This window comes from Hemiscyllium ocellatum, chromosome 7 (genome assembly GCF_020745735.1).
Source record: "Hemiscyllium ocellatum isolate sHemOce1 chromosome 7, sHemOce1.pat.X.cur, whole genome shotgun sequence".
Classification (NCBI taxonomy): domain Eukaryota; kingdom Metazoa; phylum Chordata; class Chondrichthyes; order Orectolobiformes; family Hemiscylliidae; genus Hemiscyllium; species Hemiscyllium ocellatum.
In genome coordinates this window covers 41,263,988-41,282,160 of record NC_083407.1, presented here as the reverse complement: position 1 = coordinate 41,282,160, position 18,173 = coordinate 41,263,988, and the positions used below count along the sequence as shown (strand labels likewise).

General features: G+C 40.2%; 1 protein-coding gene across 6 annotated transcripts in view; it reads right to left on the bottom strand.

Moving 5' to 3' along the window:
• nckap5l (NCK-associated protein 5-like) overlaps positions 1 to 18,173 on the bottom strand; it is an 807,388-nt gene that overhangs the window by 17,140 nt on the left and 772,075 nt on the right. The window lies entirely within an intron of this gene.

Here is an 18,173-nt window from a genome sequence, read left to right as displayed (position 1 = left end):
AACAGGTGTTCACTCAGTAGCTTACACTTCATCAAGGTGGAATTTTCTTGGCTACCTAATCAACTGGGGTTGGGTTACAGTTTGCACCATTCCGTACTAGCTGCAATAACAAACTTACTCAATTAGTACTTAAACAGCATCTTGTTAAGATCCAAGTACCCTCAGGTGAGTCCAGTTGATGTCATGGCTCAACATTGACTGCTGCAGCATCAAGTGGAAAGAATAAATCAAGGGTGTCAGCACTAAAATCAAGTCCCAGGCAAAATTGATTAACTTATAGGGAAACTAATGCTCAGTCTGCCGATCTCACATCGCACTCCTGATACAAAACCAGGCCATCAGAAATATGAATATACTTCACCTTCCATGATGTCAAAGAAATACAATTTTTGTTAAACTCAGAGATGCTTCAATTTAATGCAGAAGTTTTTTTTTACAAAGTTTACAGCATAAAAAGAGGCCACTTGCCTGCGCTACTGAAAACCCAGTTTCTAGAATTGGGGTTTGGAAAACTGTACAGTACATGTTCGCTGTATTTTAACAGACACAATACACTTTGCTATATTTTACCAACTCAGATTTGCATTTAGAAGGTATCCTTGTCATATTTTTAATTTTGGTGGAAATCAGTATGATTATATTTTATAGTCCATCAACTTTTGTTTAACATCTGTTACTTGATGCACTTGTGCTTTGCAGCTTTTTTGAGGTATACTAATGAATAACAAAATTGGCTTCCTGTTACTTGCTGTTGAAACTGCATTGTATGTGTAGCTGTATATGCACAGTCAGGTGCATATGTAGCCATCTTTAAAGGTAGCATCCTGTTTCCTGTGTTGGGAACACACTCCGTTCAATTTAAATTGTGTTGCTTGATATGCATCCTTCAACTAGCATCATCAAGTCAGCTGTCCCATTACTGTTTGCGAGATCTCATTTTGCACAAATCAGCTAATGGATGTCCCAATATTCAAATAGTACTGCAGTGTTTACAAAGCCTTTGGCAAGGCCTGAGGATATGAGAGTTGTTAATTAAATACAAGTTTCTTTCTTTTCACTTGCACTGAGTGAGATTGCCAATTCACATGCCAATTGATGTGGAATTTTGAACAGCTGGGAACAAATACCCAATGCAAGTATCATTAAGAATCTTTAAACTAGTTTCACACAAGGTCTTCAAGGGCTAGGAATAGTAACACTTCCAATTCATTTCTCTGAACAGACTTTGCATCAGGTTTCTAAGTAAATAGGACAGTGTGCTAAATCGCGATGCCCATAGTTCTTATTAATGGAGACTTTAGTATTTGAAAGCAAGTAGCAAATCATACAAGGTTTCATTTATTTAATTAGGAATGAATATGAATATGAAGTGCAAATGCGATCATCCTTTAAAACAAATCAAATGGATTGAATTTTATGTGCCAGGCACAGGCAAAAATCAATTAGATGGATGAATCAGATGGGCACTGTGCCATCAGCTGCTTCCACCCATGGCCATTTCATCTATTCTAATCCCTTTCATAATTTTACAGGTAGCCAGAGGGGCATCATCTCGGCTTATGTGGGACACCACCTTGAAGATGGATGGAGGACCTGCTTCATCCTCATTAAAGGGTCATCACTCAAATGTAAGTCGGGATAGTTCAGCTAAGCAAAGACAAGGAAAGGCTGGCCCCAAAATTTGTGCAGGGTGCATAAAACTCATCCCTCACCATAACATCCAGTCCTCTATAAACAACAAGAATTTATTGGTGCTTCTTTTGGTTTAAGGTTACTTAATCTGAATAACGAGGTTGAAAAGATACCAGATATAAATCTTCATCTATTGAGTACAAGCAATAGTTCCTATGGTGCTCTTAATTAGAAAAATAAATTCACTGGGATTCCAATGAGATGTCGGAACCATACTCATCTGAAAAGATGGTCTGTATTTGAATGCAGCTGTACAAAGGAGGCCAAAATCTTCATCTTCATATATGGCCACTACCTTACTGAACCGCAATGCTTTCTAATCCCATATCAATTAAAAGAAAAATAAATGGAATTTCACAATTTGAAAAAAATTGAAGAGGATGTTGCCAGGGTTGGAGGATTTGAATGAAAGGGAAAGCCTGAACAGTCTGGGGCTGTTTTCCCTGGAGTGTCGGAGGCTGAGGGGTGACCTTATAGAGGTTTACAAGATTATGAGGGGCATGGACAGGATAAATAGACAAAGTCTTTTTCCTGGGGTGGAAGAGTCCAGAACTAGAGGGCATAGGCTTAGGGTGAGAGGGGAAAGATATACAAGAGACCTAAAGGGCAACTTTTTCATGCAGAGGGTGGTATGTGCATGGAATGAGTTGCCAGAGGAAGTGGTGGAGGCTGGTACAATTGCAACATTTAAAAGGTATTTGGATGGGTATATGAATAGGAAGGGTTTGGAAGGATATGGGCCGGGTGCTGGCACGTGGGACTAGATTGGGTTGGGATATCTGGTCAGCATGGATGGGTTGGACCGAAGGGTCTGTTTCCATGCTGCACATCTTTATGACTAATTGAATGGCAGAGCAGATTTGAGCCTACTCCTGTTCTATTTCTTAAGGTTTTATTTATTACGCTAGGATGTTTTTCCCCCTGCTTATTAACTGGTAATAACAAATCCTGAATGATATCAGAAATGAAAGCAATTTATTGTTGCTCTATTTGCTCTTGTTTCAGTAGGGGATACATCTAGAACTAAGAATAGTGTGAACCTGAAATTTCAGCTTCCATGTATCTATATTCTCTTCAGATACTGTGCTTATTCAGTGTGATTAATATGGCACTGACACCGTAGCTTCCTTTTTCCCATCTTTGTGTTGTGGTGATATAGCTGCAAAATTACTCAATATGAAAATGTAAATGCTAACTGCCGAAAGTGCAATCACTCTGCAAGGTCTTTCACAGAAAAAGAAAACCTAGATGACGGTAACCAATCAACAAACAAGTGAAATAGTTTTAGTAGCTGATAATACAAACCCAAATCAAATTCAAGACATCACCAATATCACTCATTGCTACTCTATTGATTGCCAACAAATGGGGCAATGAAAACATTTGTCACTGATCTTTTGAACTTGTGATCTGAACCTGGAGATCATTGCAATGTGGACATTAAGATAAGCTCTCCGTATTAAAAATTGCCCAGTTTTTATTAATTAATTTTCATATTTTAATTTTGTGTGTTAGGAAATGAATGAAACCTATGGTACTGCAAGTAAAATAATGGAAACAAGACAGTTTTGAAGTATTAGGAATCATGTGCAGTTAGCTACTGAAACCTGGTTATTCAGAATGTTAATAAGGTTGAAATCCTAAACATTTAGCAAGGGAAAGGGAGAAAATTAAACCCAATTGAAAACCAATTAGTATTTGAAAACTATAAGTATGTTTGCTCACTGAGCTGGAAAGTTCATTTTCAGATGTTTCATCACCATACGAGGTAACATCAATGAGCCTCCGGTGAAGCACTGGTGTTAGGGACCTGCTTTCTATTTGCATATTTACATTTCCTTGGGGTGGTGATGTCAGTTCCTAAGACCAGAAAGTGACATCACCAAACCAAGGAAACCTAAACACAAATAGAAAGTGGTCACTAACACAAGTACTTCACCAGAGGCTCACTGATGATGTTACCCAGTATGGTGACGTAACATCTGAAAATGAACTTTCAGCTCAGCGAGCAAACTTACGTGTAGAACCACAATCCGAGCTACAAATCTTCTCAAAACTCACTATTTGAAAACTGTTGGAATAGACTGAACACTCGAAAAAAGCTATGCTGCCAGTGGTTTGTAGTGTAATACACTTGGAGCATAAGGACATTTGAGTGAAATGCTCCAAGTTCATAAATTAAAGGAAAGGAGAAAAAAAAACAGCGACACATTCAGGAAGGTCTTTAGTGACATGGATGAAGGTTACTGATGTATTTTGGAGTTTTTTCTTTGGAAGGTACATCCATTAGATGTCTACCAACTCTTCTGGAGTGTATTTTTTTTTAAAGTCCGCTCAGCATCTGGATCACTTTACACTTGCTGAGGGACTCAGTAAGCTTATTAACATGCCTTAAGTCATTTTCCTTGACTACAGAAAGAGGTTAAAATAAAGACTTCACCTAAGGCTGTGCTTTAAGTTATAACCTACCAAATAGGTTTATTAAATATTAACTGGATAAACAAACAGAAACCACAACATACTCTATATTTATAACAGTTATGAGTTTAACCATTATTGCACAAAATGTAGAAAATAACTACTGAATCTGCTCCATGATACTGAAAGATGAACTCAACCTGACAGGGGTGTAAAATTCCTTTTCCTGGAGGTAGTGAGGACATAATAGGACTTGTTGGTCCTTGTGAGGTCTTCCTCCTCTTGCCACCTCAGTAATTAAACTCTGGTTAAGAACCTCTCAAATTGCCATCAATTCAGCCCCTTAAAAAGGTCAATTATTGGCTATCCTAATCAGAGATAGGGAAACTATCACTGCACTACAAGAACCCCTTGCTGCTCAATTTGTATTTGTGACCTTATTAAAATTGGTTTCAAAATCAATTATGGGTCCATAGCAAGTAAAGCAAACTTTTGACCCTGACATAAGAGTCATGATAAAAAGAAAAAAAAATTATGATACATCATTGAAAAAAAAGACACTTCATTGTTACACTTATATTCTCTCATTGTTGTATTACTTTTGAAAACTAGTACACACTGATCTAAAAGAAACATTAAATTTTGCTTAACCTGTGGGAAATAAGGCTCCATGAATAAACAATAACAAACCAATCTGTAAAGTTGATAATTGGTGACTGAGTAACAAAATGGCTTCAAAGGAAAGCTTTTTTTTATATTTACAGATTGATCTCAAGGTCTCACATAAAAAGTTGGAGAAAGTGAGGATTGCAGATGTGAAATCAGAGTTGAAAAGTGTGGTGCTGGAAAAGCACAGCCGACCAGGCAGCAGCCGAGGAGCAAAAGAGTCAACCTTTCGAGCATAAGCTCTTCAGCACCTAAAAAAGTGTCTGTTTGGAAATTAATTTGTCAAGAGGCAATAATAACACATTTATAAATAAGGAAAGTCTTAAAATGATCAGTGATTTATTGAATCTCTTCAGTAAATAGGTGATAATTTGCTTTAATTCAAAGTCACTTAACCATAGAACATTACAGCGCAGTACAGGTCTTTCGGCTCTCAGTGTTGCGCTGACCTGTCATACCAATCTGAAGCCCATCTAACCTACACTATTCCATATATGTCCATATGCTTGTCCAATGATGACTTAAATGTACTTAAAGTTGGTGAATCTATTACCGTTGCAGGCAAAGCATTCCATACCCTTCCTACTCTGAGTAAAGAAACTACCTCTGACATCTGTCCTATATCTATCACCCCTCAATTTAAAGCTATGCCCCCTCATGCTCACTGTCACCATACTTGGAAAAAGGCTCTCCCTGTCCACCCTATCTAACCCTCTGATTATCTTATACGTCTCTATTAAGTCACCTCTCAACCTTCCTCTCTCCAACGAAAACAGCCTCAACTCACTCAGCCTTTCCTTGCCAGACCTTCCCTCCATACCAGGCAACATCCTAGTAAATCTCCTCTGCACCTTTCCAAAGTTTCTATATCGTTCTTATAATGCGGTGACCAGAATTATGCACAATACTCCAAGTGAGGCCACACCAGAGTTTTGTACAGCTGCAGCATAACCTCATGGTTCTGGAACGCGATCCCTCTATTAATAAAAGCTAAAACACTGTAAGCCTTCTTAACAACCCTGTCAACATGGGTGGCAACTTTCAAGGATCTGTGTACATGGACACTGAGATCTTTCTGCTCATCTACACTACCAAGAATATTACCATTAGCCCAGTACTTTGCATTCTGGTTACTCCGACCAAAGTGAATCACCTCACACTTGTCTGCATTCAAATCCATTTGTCACCTCTCAGCCCAGCTCTGCAGCTTATCTATGTCTCTCTGTAACCTACAATATTCTTCATCATTATCCACAACTCCACTGACCTTCATGTCATCTGCAAATTTACTAACCCACCCTTCATGCCCTCATCCAGGTCATTTATAAAAATGATGAACAGCACTGGACCCAACACCGACTCTTACGGTACCCTTCACAAAACCATGCTGACTATCCCTCATCAAATTATTGTTTTCTAGATGATTATAAATCCTATCTCTTAAAACCTTTTCCAACACTTTACCAACATCTTAAGTAAGGCTCACTGGTCTATAATTACCAGGGTTGTCTCTACTCCCCCTCTTGAGCAGGGGAGCCACATTTGCTATCCTCCAGTCTTCTGGTACTATTCCTTAGACAATGACGATTTAACGATCAATGCTAAAGGCTCGGCAATCTCCCTGGCTTCCCAGAGGATCCTAGGATAAAGCCCATCCGGCCCAGGAGACTTATCTATTTTCACACTCTGCAGGATTTCTAATACCTCTTCCTTGTGAACCTCAATCACACCTAATCTAGTAGCCTGTATCTCAGTATTCTCCTCGACAACATTGTCATTTTCTAGAGTGAATACTGTCGAAAAATATTCATTTAGTTCTTCCCCTATCTCCTCTGACTCCACACACAACTTCCCACTACTATCCTTGATTGGCCCTAATCTTATTCTCATCATTCTTTTATTCCTTAAATACCTATTGAAAGTCTTAGGGCTTTCCCTGATCCTATCCGCCAACAACTTCTTATGTCTCCTCCTGGCTCTTCTGAGCTCTTTCTTTAGATCTTTCCTGGCTACCTTGTAACCCTCAAGCACCCTAAGCCTTCACATCTCATCCTAACATAAGCCTTCTTCTTCCTCTTGCCCAGAGATTCCACTTCCTTCATAAACCATGGCTCCCGCGCTCTACAGCTTCCTCCCTGCCTGACAGGTACACACTTATCTAGGACACATAGGAGCTTTTCCTCGAATAAGCTCCACATTTCTAATGTGCCCATCCCTTGCAGTTTCCTTCCCCATCCTATGCTTTCTAAATCTTGTCTAATCACACCACAATTGCCTTCCCCCCCAGCTGTAACTCTTGCCCAGTGGTATACACCTATCCTTTTCTATCACTAAAATAAACATAACAGAATTGTGATCGCTATCACCAAAGTGCTCACCTACTTCCAAGTCTAACACCTGGCTGGGCTCATTACCCAGTACCAAATCTAATGTGGCTTTGCCCCTTGTAGGCCTGTCTACATACTGTGTCAGGAAGCCCTCCTGCACACTGGACAAAAACTGACCCATCTATAGTACTCATACTATCATGTTCCCAATCAATATTTGGAAAGTTGAAGTCCCCCATGAGAGCTACCCTGTCTCTCTCACTCCTATCGAGAATCATCTTTGCTATCCTTTCCTCTACATCTCTGGAACTATTCGGAGGCCTATACAAAACTCCCAACAGGGTGACCTCTCCTTTCCTGTTTCTAACTTCAGCCCATGCTACCTCAGCTGACGAGTCCCCAAACATCCTTTCTGCAACTGTAATACTGTCCTTGACCAACAATGCCACACCTCCCCCTCTTTTTACCATCTTCTCTGTTCTCACTGAAACATCTAAATCCTGGAACCTGCAACAACCATTCGTGTCTCTGCTCTACCCATGTCTCTGATATGGCCACAACATCGAAGTTCCAGGTACCAAGTTCACCATGCTGCAAGTTCACCCACCTTATTCCAGATGCTCCTGGTGTTGAAGTAGACACACTTCAAACCAACTTCTTGCTTGCCGGTGCCATCTTGCGTCCCTGAAACTTGATTTTGGACCTCCCTACTCTCATCCTTTTCCATACTCTAACTACAATTTTGGTTCCCATTCCCCTGCTGGATTAGTTTAAACCCACCCCAATAGCCTTCACAAATCTCCCCCCCAGGATATTGGTACCCTCTGGTTCAGATGAAGACCATCCTGCTTGTAGAGGTCCCACCTACTCCAGAAAGAGCCCAAATTATCCAAGAACCCAAAACCTTTCCTCCTGCACCATCCCTGTAGCCACGTGTTCAACTCCCCCCTCTCCCTATTCCTTGCCTCACTAGCACATGGCACGGGCAGCAAACCAGAGACAACACTCTATTCGCCCTAGCTCTAAGTTTCCATCCTAGCTCCATGAATTTCTGCCTTAAGTTCCCATCTCTCTTCCTACCTATGTCATTGGTGCCTATGTAGACCATGACTTGGGGCTGCTCCCCCTCCCCCTTAAGGATTCCAAAAACACGATCAGAGACATCACAAACCCCTGGCACCCGGGAGGCAACACACCAACCGTGAGTCTCTCTTGTCCCCACAGAACCTCCTATCTGTCACCCTAACTATGGAGTCCCCAATGACTACTGCTCTGCTCCTCTTCCCCCTTCCCTTTTGAGCAGCAGGGACAGACTCTGTGCCACAGCCCTGTCCCCCACTGCTTTCCCCTGGTAAGTCGTCCTCCCCAACAGTATCCAAAACGGTATATTTATCGTTGAGGGGAATGGCCACAGGGGATCCCCGCACTGCCTGCTGGTTGCCTTTCCGTCCCCTGACTGTAACTAATCTGCCATTTTCTTGAACCTGAGGAATGACTACCTCCCTGTAACTTCTCTCAATAACCCCCTCTGCCTCCCAAATGATCCATATCCTCAAATGTAATTACTACCTACATCATTGATAATGTCTAGCCTGAACTATTGAAAATAAAACCATTAGTTGATTTTGAAGCAAATAATTAAGTTTTGGTATGCTGTATTAGATAAATAAATTAGTCTGCTAATGGTACATTCAAGACAATTTGGAAGAAACAAATAATTAGACATACTTTGCAGTCTTAAGCATTAGTTCAGACTATGCAACTATGATTTCACCAGCCCTCTGCAGCTGTGCTGGGTGCTTGGAGAATTCATCAAATGAAAGTAGGTGGCCATTTAATCCAAATAAGTACACATAAATAGCCATTATATGAGCCGAGAGAGGCGAAAGGACTTCAGTGTGTAGAGATCACCAACTATGTTGAAGTAGCCTCCCAAGAGGATTATTCCTTTTTGGCTGCTACATGGCTACAGAAAATTCCACCAGAAGCAATGGCTACCTACCTCCATTGTAGGAGAGGTTAGCCTTCTGAATGCCATGATCTGTTCCACTGGTCCATGCCCCCAAAAAAGAAAGTACTATTGTGCCAAATGATACTTCAGACTAAAATATTGCTATGAATGAGATCATGAATGAAATCCAGAAATTATAGTAAAATAAATGCCAACTAAAGATGTCAAACTGAACAAGGATAAATGGAATCCAAGATGTGCAACGTAAAATGTAGTGCTGAATGATATGGCTAAAGAGGAGGTCAAGCTGCCTGCATCATGCTTGAGCCAATAGTCTGGATGTGAACTAAATTTCGGGCTGGCTATAGTTAAAGCAGTGTTTAAGTGCTATCCATTGACAAACTAGATTTATAGCAAACTCCTAGAACTACTAAATATCTGCACTAGGTTTTCCCCAGATTTGGGGAGATAATTGCTCCCAATGAAGAAATAGTATGACTTTCCATAGAGCTAACTCAATGACAAGTGCCTGAATGAAGTTCACTAGATTAATTTTGATGCACTAGAACAATAATAGTTCAGCATTAAAAACATGTAGCTTCATGGTTTGATTGATCTGATGGTTATGAATAATGAAACGCAAGAAAGGGTAGCCTATGCCTTTAAACATCTTATTGCTTCTGAAGAATGAATAGGAACATTCCACATGTAAGAAGATTAGCTTGTGTGCCCTATGTCTCAAGATCTCTGAGAAGTGGAAATAAACTATGCTCAAATTGGAAAAGAACTCTTAGCCATTGCTTTTCGTCTACAGAGATTTAATCAGTAAATTTTGCGAAGAAAAGTACTGTGCAGTATTATCACAAACCACTTGAAGATATTTGGATTAGTAAATCATATGGCTTCAGAGATTGATTTTCCAACTTCAGAAGTATAAATCTATCACTGTCTACATTTAATGCATTAAGGTTTTTGTCTATGAGGTTAAATATCTACTCCTCACAGTATGATAGATTATAAATAAGTAGTCGTATTAATTGATCCAAAATCAAAAACAGATAAAGTTTTTAGAAAAATATCAGTAATCTACATTCCTCACTCCTGTTTGAAAAAGGAATGATAGTACTTAAGGTGGTTGTGTAATAGGTTAACATCTGAAATAGGTGAAAACGACAAGCAAACAGTGGCCTGACACAAGAGATGTGCCAACACCTGACTCCAACTTGTTTCAATTTCAGAGATGAAAGAAAGGACCGATCTATATTCAAGTGACTTTGAGTAGTTATACTGCTACATCCGAGAGAAGAGATAAGGCAAGCAGCTCACTCAAGCCACATCAGAATTACAGAAAGCCAGAGGAATGATTTATTAGCCTGAGAAATAAGGACATTAAGATTTAAATATTTGTTTCCAAACACATAAAATGAAGTTGGTATTAATCACCAAACATTCGAAAAAAAATGTGAAATGTGATAAAGGCAAATGGATGGAGTTTATTTCCAATGTCCTATTGCATAGATTTCTTTGAAATTGACAGTCTGACTGATGAAAAGAGAAACTAATCATAGCCAAGATGAAAGGTAACTTTGCATGACAAAAGCATTCAAAATAATGTCCTAATAAACATAGGCTATCATTAAACTCGAAGAATCCATGAAATTGTGCAACGGCATGAATTTAGTAACATCAACAGGTAACTAGTAGTTATCTGTTGTCAACTATAGAGGAAGCTTAGAAAATTGATTCTCTTGAGCACACATTTATTTGATCAACAACCACATTTTAAGAAACCCCCAAGGGATCAATGGAGCATTGATTTAGTATTAACAGATTAAAAGGGAACAATAAGTAAAGTAGAAGAAAAGAACCATTTTGGATTTACTGGATTTATATTCTGACATCCATCTTTTTTTTTGTAGATATTTTTATTGAAATTTAACATTTTTGCAAATTTACAAAAATAAACAAAACTCTCAAATACAAACATTGATGTACAATTAAATCATATATACAATAGTCATAATTTAACAAAGAAAAGAGAAAGAAAGAAAACAAAAAAAGAAAAAAAAAGAAACGAAAAAAGAAAGAAAAAAAAACCTCAACTTTCTACTAATCTAACCTATAACTAACCAGAGTGTATACCTAAGTCTCTTACATGCTCGGAATGTATAAACATCAAATATAATAAAACCCGTATTCGCGCAGGATTCCTCTCCCAAGGGGCCCCGGAGCAGCCCGGTCTGAAATCTTCACTAAATAAAAGCCCTTGTTAGGATAGCCGAAATATCTGCATTTATATAATTCAAAAAGGGCTGCCATATTTTATAAAATAATTCAGTCTTTCGGTGCACCATATTTGTGAGGAAGTCAAGGGGGATATATTCCATAATTAATCTGTGCCAATTTGAAAGTCCAGGGGGCCCTCAGCCACCCAGTTCACCAAAATATTTTTCCTTGCACAGAAAGAGAGAATAGAAATTAGTCTCTTCCCATGCATATCCAGAGATGAGAGGTTCGAAAAGCCCAAAAGGAGAGATACAGGGTCCACCCTAATTTCCGTTCCTAAAATTTCTGTCAGGGTATTTGCCACTTTAGTCCAGTATCTGCGGATTTTCTGACAAGTCCACAGACAATGTACAAGAGTACCCACCTCTATTTTGCATTTGGGACACATTGGAGATGCTCCTGCCTTAAATTTTGCCAGTCGAGCCGGAGCTATATGGGCCCTATGAAGTATCTTTAGTTGGATAGCCTGAGTTCTGTTACAGATAGCAATTCTTCTAGCATTTTCCCAAATGTCATTCCACATATCCTCAGAGATTTCCAGCCCCAAGTCCTGCTCCCATGTTTTAAGCAGGTCATCCATGTCTCCTGAGACTCCATCATGTAGCAAATGGTATATAGTACTAACGGAGGATGCCCCCGCTGGTCGTAAGACATTACGTTCTCTGTCTGATTTATAAAGACTATCTATTAATGTAGTCTTCCTCTGTATATAATCTCGAACTTGGAAGTATCGAAAGAGATCCCCATTAGGTATTCCGAATTTCAGACGCAGCTGCTCAAAGGACATCAGGATCCCATCTTTAAATAGGTCCCCTAAACATGAGATGCCCCTGGATCTCCAGAGTTTAAAGGTGGCATCTGTAATCCCCGGTTGGAATCCCCATGCGCCTACTATTGGTGCATGGGGGGATGTTTTATGTGAGTTACCCTCATTTTGCCGCATTATATTCCAGGCCTTAATTGTGTTTAATATTATGGGATTTTTACAGTGGTCTGTAATGATTTTCCTCTTATCTGAAAATAAAAGGTTAATAAGTGGGTACTTTACTTGGGAGGCTTCGATATCCAGCCAAATTGATTGTGGATCAGGTGAAACCCAATCAGCTATGTAACTTAGTAGGGAGCTTAACTGATATTTCCTAAAGTCTGGGAAGTCCAGTCCTCCCCTTGCCTGTGGAAGCTGTAGCTTCTTCAGCTTAATAAGGGGCCGTCTATGGTTCCAAATAAAGGAGCCCAACCAGCCATATAATTTACGTAGGGCTAGCCTTGGCAGCATCAGCGGGAGCATTCTCATAGGATATAAGAGACGGGGCAGAACATTCATTTTAATTAATGCTATTCTCCCTAGCCAGGAAATCGGAAGGTCTCTCCATCGCTGGAGGTCCTGCCTTATCCTTTCCATTAATTGTACAAAATTAGCCCTATACAGCTGATCAAATACTGGCGTGATAAAAATACCTAAATATAAGAAGCCCTCCAGGGACCAACGGAAGGGAAAAGGGGATCTGTCCATTAAGTGGGGTATCATAGCCAGACCACCCATTGGCATGGCTTCCGATTTTGAAAAATTAATTTTATAGCCTGAGAATGCACTAAATGTATTAATAACTTGAATTAGACGAGGCACTGACATTAAAGGATTACTGAGGAATAAGAGAACGTCATCTGCATAGAGGGTAATTTTGTGTTTACCTGTACCAATCCTCGGGGCCGTTATGTTAGGATCAGTCCGGATGGCTTCTGCTAATGGTTCGATTATCAGTGTAAACAACAATGGTGAGAGAGGACATCCTTGACGGCAGCCCCTACCCACACTGAAGCCATCCGATCTTAACCCATTAGTAATAACAGCTGCTTTGGGGTCATTATACAATGTTGAAACCCATTTGGTAAACACCTGTCCAACGCCAAACCTTTCCAATGTGTAAAATAAATATGACCATTCAACCCTATCAAATGCCTTTTCCGCATCCAATGAAATTACTACTCCTGGTATCTTTCCCTGATGACAGGCTTGGATCATATTCAAGACCCTTCTGATATTATTGGATGATCTGCGGCCCTTAATAAATCCCGTCTGGTCCTCCTTTATAATATATGGCAGTACCCTTTCTAGTCTTAGTGCTAACATTTTTGAGAGAATTTTAAAGTCTACATTTAGTAAGGATATTGGTCTGTAAGATGCACAATCTTCTGGGTCTTTTCCTTTTTTGAGGATAAGAGAAATATTTGCTTCTTTCAGCGTGGGCGGGAGACAGACCTGACTATGCGCAAAATTATACATATCCATAAGTGGGTCAACCAATATTCCTGTAAATTCTTTATAGAATTCAGCTTGAAAACCATCCGGGCCCGGTGCTTTTCCGCTCTGAAGTTGCCTAATTGCCTCAAGTATTTCTTGGACTGTTAAAGGGGTATTTAGGGCCGACACCTGTTCCGGAGTCAGGCCCGGGAAGGTCAAAGTTTTAAAAAATGACTGCATCCTCCTAATCCTATCTTCACAATCCTGCGATCTATATAGTTCAGAATAAAATTCTTTAAAGGTCGCATTGATCTTTTTATGATCATGAGTCAGGGTACCTGTACTTTCCTTGATGGTCGGAATAGTTTGAGGGGCTTTCTTTTTCTTTGCAAGAAATGCTAAGTATCTACCCGGTTTGCCGCCATATTCATATAATCTTTGTTTCGCAAATAATATTTCCCTTTTAGCCGTTTGAGTAAGCGCGGTGTTTAAAGCTGTCCTAAGAGCTGTAATCCTCTGCAATTTTGTGATAGAAGGTCTATCAGCGTATGCTGTTTCGGCTGCTTTTAGGCGAGCTTCGAGCAGACGCTGTTGCTCTCCCTTCATTTTCCTCTGGGTCGCTGAATAGGAGATGATCAAACCTCGTGCATAAGCTTTGATGGTCTCCCACATCATGGACGGATTGCTAGCCGTACCAGTATTAATTTCTAAAAAAGTTTTAAGTTCTTGGGAGAAGTACTTTAAAAATTTGCTATCTTTTATCAGGAAGGGGTCCATACGCCAATGCCGAGCAGATGTCCCATTGTTCTTTACCTTAGTTTCCATGTATACAGCGGCATGGTCAGAGATTGCTATAGTACCTATTTTACAGGTTGCTATAGAGTTTAGAAAAATCGATGGGGCAAAAAACATATCAATTCTTGTGTGACATTTATGTGGATTAGAGTAGAAAGAAAAATCTCTACCCTGTGGATGGAGACATCTCCATACATCTACCAATCCTAATTCTTTATTCAGGTCCGCCAGTTGTCTAGATCTTGGAGATACTCCAGCGGCACTCTTGGGAATCCTGTCTATTTCCGGATCCATAATACAATTAAAGTCTCCCCCTATAATTGTATGACGGGCACCAAAGGCCATCAGTTTTGAAAAAGCTTCCGTTATGAATTTAAAGGGGTGTGCCGGGAGGCAGTATACATTTAAGATCCCATATTCCTCTCCATTTATGAGGGCTTTAATCAAAATATATCGTCCAGATTCGTCTTTTATCTGATTTAGAATTTTCAAAGGGAAGTTCTTCCGGACAAGGATAACGACTCCCCTGCTTTTTGAATTAAAAGAGGAAAAAAAGGCCTGATCAAATCCGCCCTGTCGTAATTTTAAGTGTTCTTTATCCGACAGGTGTGTCTCCTGTAGGAGAGCTATATCAACTCTCTCCTTCTTAAGATTTGATAATATTTTCTTCCTTTTAACTGGCGAATTACTCCCCCTGACATTCCAGGTGCACCACTTAACCGACTGTTCAGCCATAATCATCTGGACAGATCCGAGACCCCTCGGGAGGGGAAACCCTATCTAGAACATCCCGAGCATGGAGCATACAAGATTTACAAAAGTAAAGATTCTCTGATACACTCAAAACAATATAACAAAAAACTCTTTCTAAGTATAAAAAATATAAAACATTCCGAATTGGAGATTTTCTCCCTTGTTCCCAGGGAGCGTCACTTCCTCTCCCACAGTCCATCTTACCCTCTTCCAACCAGTGCCCCACCCTTGACCCAGGTGTTCCTCAATAAAATGAGGAGAATTCAAATATAATATAAAGCTAGAGTTAACAGTGAACACCCCACCCCCACCCACACCCACATCTAAATATATTTGGGAATATTAATACCATATATAACTATAAGATTACAATCTCAACACGTAATACTTAAATATAATACCACAAAATAACAGGGGAAAGAAAAACAACCCCGCTCCTAAAAACAGAAGTAAAATAGAATAAGGTAACCACCTCCCCCCATCAACATTAACCAAACGCCCCAACATATATATATATATATACATACACACATAGGGGGAAAGATAAGAAAAGATGAAGGGATGTAAACCAAAATAATGGGAAAGGCAGACCAGCGTCCACAATCTCTTACAGCTTATTTAAGAGAGTCCAAGAATTCCTTAGCCTTCTCCGGTGATCCGAAGTTATATATGGATCCTTCGTGGCTAAGGCGTAGCGTCGCTGGATATCGTAAGGAGTACTGGATATTTAAGTCCCTTAAACGCTTCTTCGCCTCATCGAATGCCTTCCTCTTTCGGACCAAAGCTGGGGAGAAGTCCTGGAACAGCATGATCCTGGATCCTTTGTGGGTCATAGCTTGGGGATCTTTTCCCAGATTTCTTGAGGCTTCCAGGAGCATCTGCCTCTCCCTATAGCTCTGCAGCTGGAACAGGACCGGGCGTGGGCGCTGGGTTGAGCCGGGCCCACGTACTGTGACCCGGTAGGCCCATTCCACCCTTACCTGGCCTGATCCATTATGCAGATTTAAAAGTTGTGGCAGCCAATGCTCTAAGAATGCTGTCAGCTGGCCTCCCTCTTCCTGCTCGGGAAGGCCCAACAACCGAATATTTTTTCTACGACATCGATTTTCGAGGTCATCAATGTGGTTTTCTAGGTTCTGGACTCGATTCTCGAGAAAACGGATGTGGTCGGCTGTTGATTTTATCGCAGTCTCTGAGGCTGCGGCCTTCGACTCCACCTCTCTGACTCGGCACTCCAATTCCTGAATGTCTCTGCCCTGCTTCTGCAGCTCGGCTGATAGTGCTTCTCTGCTCTGCCGAGACTCATCGATAAAAGCATCAATCTTCGCCTCCCACCTGGCAAACATCTCCTCAAAGCTCATCTTCATTGGTAAATCTCCTGAAGTAGCTGAAGACACCTTTGTTGCAGCTGAAGAGGGAGAGGGTGGGGGAGGGGTCCCTGCTTTCTTAGAGCCGCCTGTTCCCTTCCCTTTACTCATTTTCCAGCTAGTATTAGACTATTTAAATGTACTAATAGGTAACTATTTAAGGTTAACAACTATTATAAATGGTTTAGTGAGTGTGGTGGGGGTGGATAGCCCACTTTTCCCAAGTTTTGGGTAGAGCACTGTGGACTCAGTCTTGCTGGGTCGCCGCCATCTTGGATCCCCCCTGACATCCATCTTTAGAGGTGAGGGTAAAAAATAAAAGGAAGCTGATTAAACAACCAGAGTTTAAACAAACTCATTTTTTTTTTAAAGAGTGGGAAGTATATATGAAATATTATGAAGTGATAAAATGGGAGAAAAAGGGAAAAGATGTGATAGATCCATGGTATAGTTTTAATCAGGGAGATTTCTGGATGCAAAAAAATTGCTGACAAACAATATGAACATCATGTAAGAGAAAGATTATTTGTTTCAAGACAAATCTTGATAATGTGGGAACTCTAGCAAGGTTGGCATTTACTGTCCATCTCTTACGTGCCCTTGAGAAGAGACATATTGGTATTCTTGTACCACTGTACGATGTGCAATGAGACAAAAGGTAAAGAGTACCAGGATTTGATCCAGTGACAGTGACGAATGGTGATAAGTGTTCAAATCAGAATGGTCAGCGGTTTAGAGGGGACCTTAGAGGTTGTAGTATTTCCATGCATCCACTGCCTTTATCTTCTGTGGGGTGGTAGCTTTCAGTTTGGAAAGTGCTACAACAAAAGCTTTGACAAGTTGCTGAGGTGAATCTTGTAGGAAATACACACTGCAGCCACATTATAAGAATGTTAGTGAAGGAACAAGATAGAAGATATTGGATTCTGGATGAAGTTGTGAAACAAATTGGAAAGAAAGAGAAACCATGAAAACACATGTTTGAATGTTCAAGAGTGGAAAAGATAAGGGAATCAATAGAAAAATAAACTGAGGAATGCCAAAAACAGATAAGGACTCCAAAATGGGATCAGAAAGAAAATTTGGTTGTGCAAACGAAGCAAAGTGCCGTTAATATATTAGGAGTATATGTATTAAAAAGAAACACACAAGTACTCACCACAAATTCATGAAGCGGAGAGACTTCTGTCTCCACAGGTTTTGTTATAGATGTTTATGAAACTCAAACAATTACACAATTTCTCAAAAACATTTTGGTCAGCTGACTGGACTCAAAATTATAAAGTAGTAGATGATTCATCACGTTATAAACCTGCATGTCTTCCTTCACTGATTGAAAAGCATTTTCAAGTAACCTTATCAACAATACAAGGAAGCATCATGAAGGACATGAGCTAATTCAAGGCGGTCAGCATTGATAGCTCACTTGAAGCCTTCTCATCCCAGTGTATATTCACCTTAATTCTCATGCCTTTAATGATCAGAGAAGCAAACAGGAGCTTGCATTCCAGTATCATTTCTCATTGCAAGACCAGCTGTCAATTGCCAGAACTAACATTTGTCTGTTGTAGTCAAAATCACTGCTGCTGTGAACTTTGTTCCCTCCTTCTGCTTCCATGTTGCAACAAGATATATCAATAAGATTTGTCAGTCTGCAGGCCATGCTTGCATCCCAT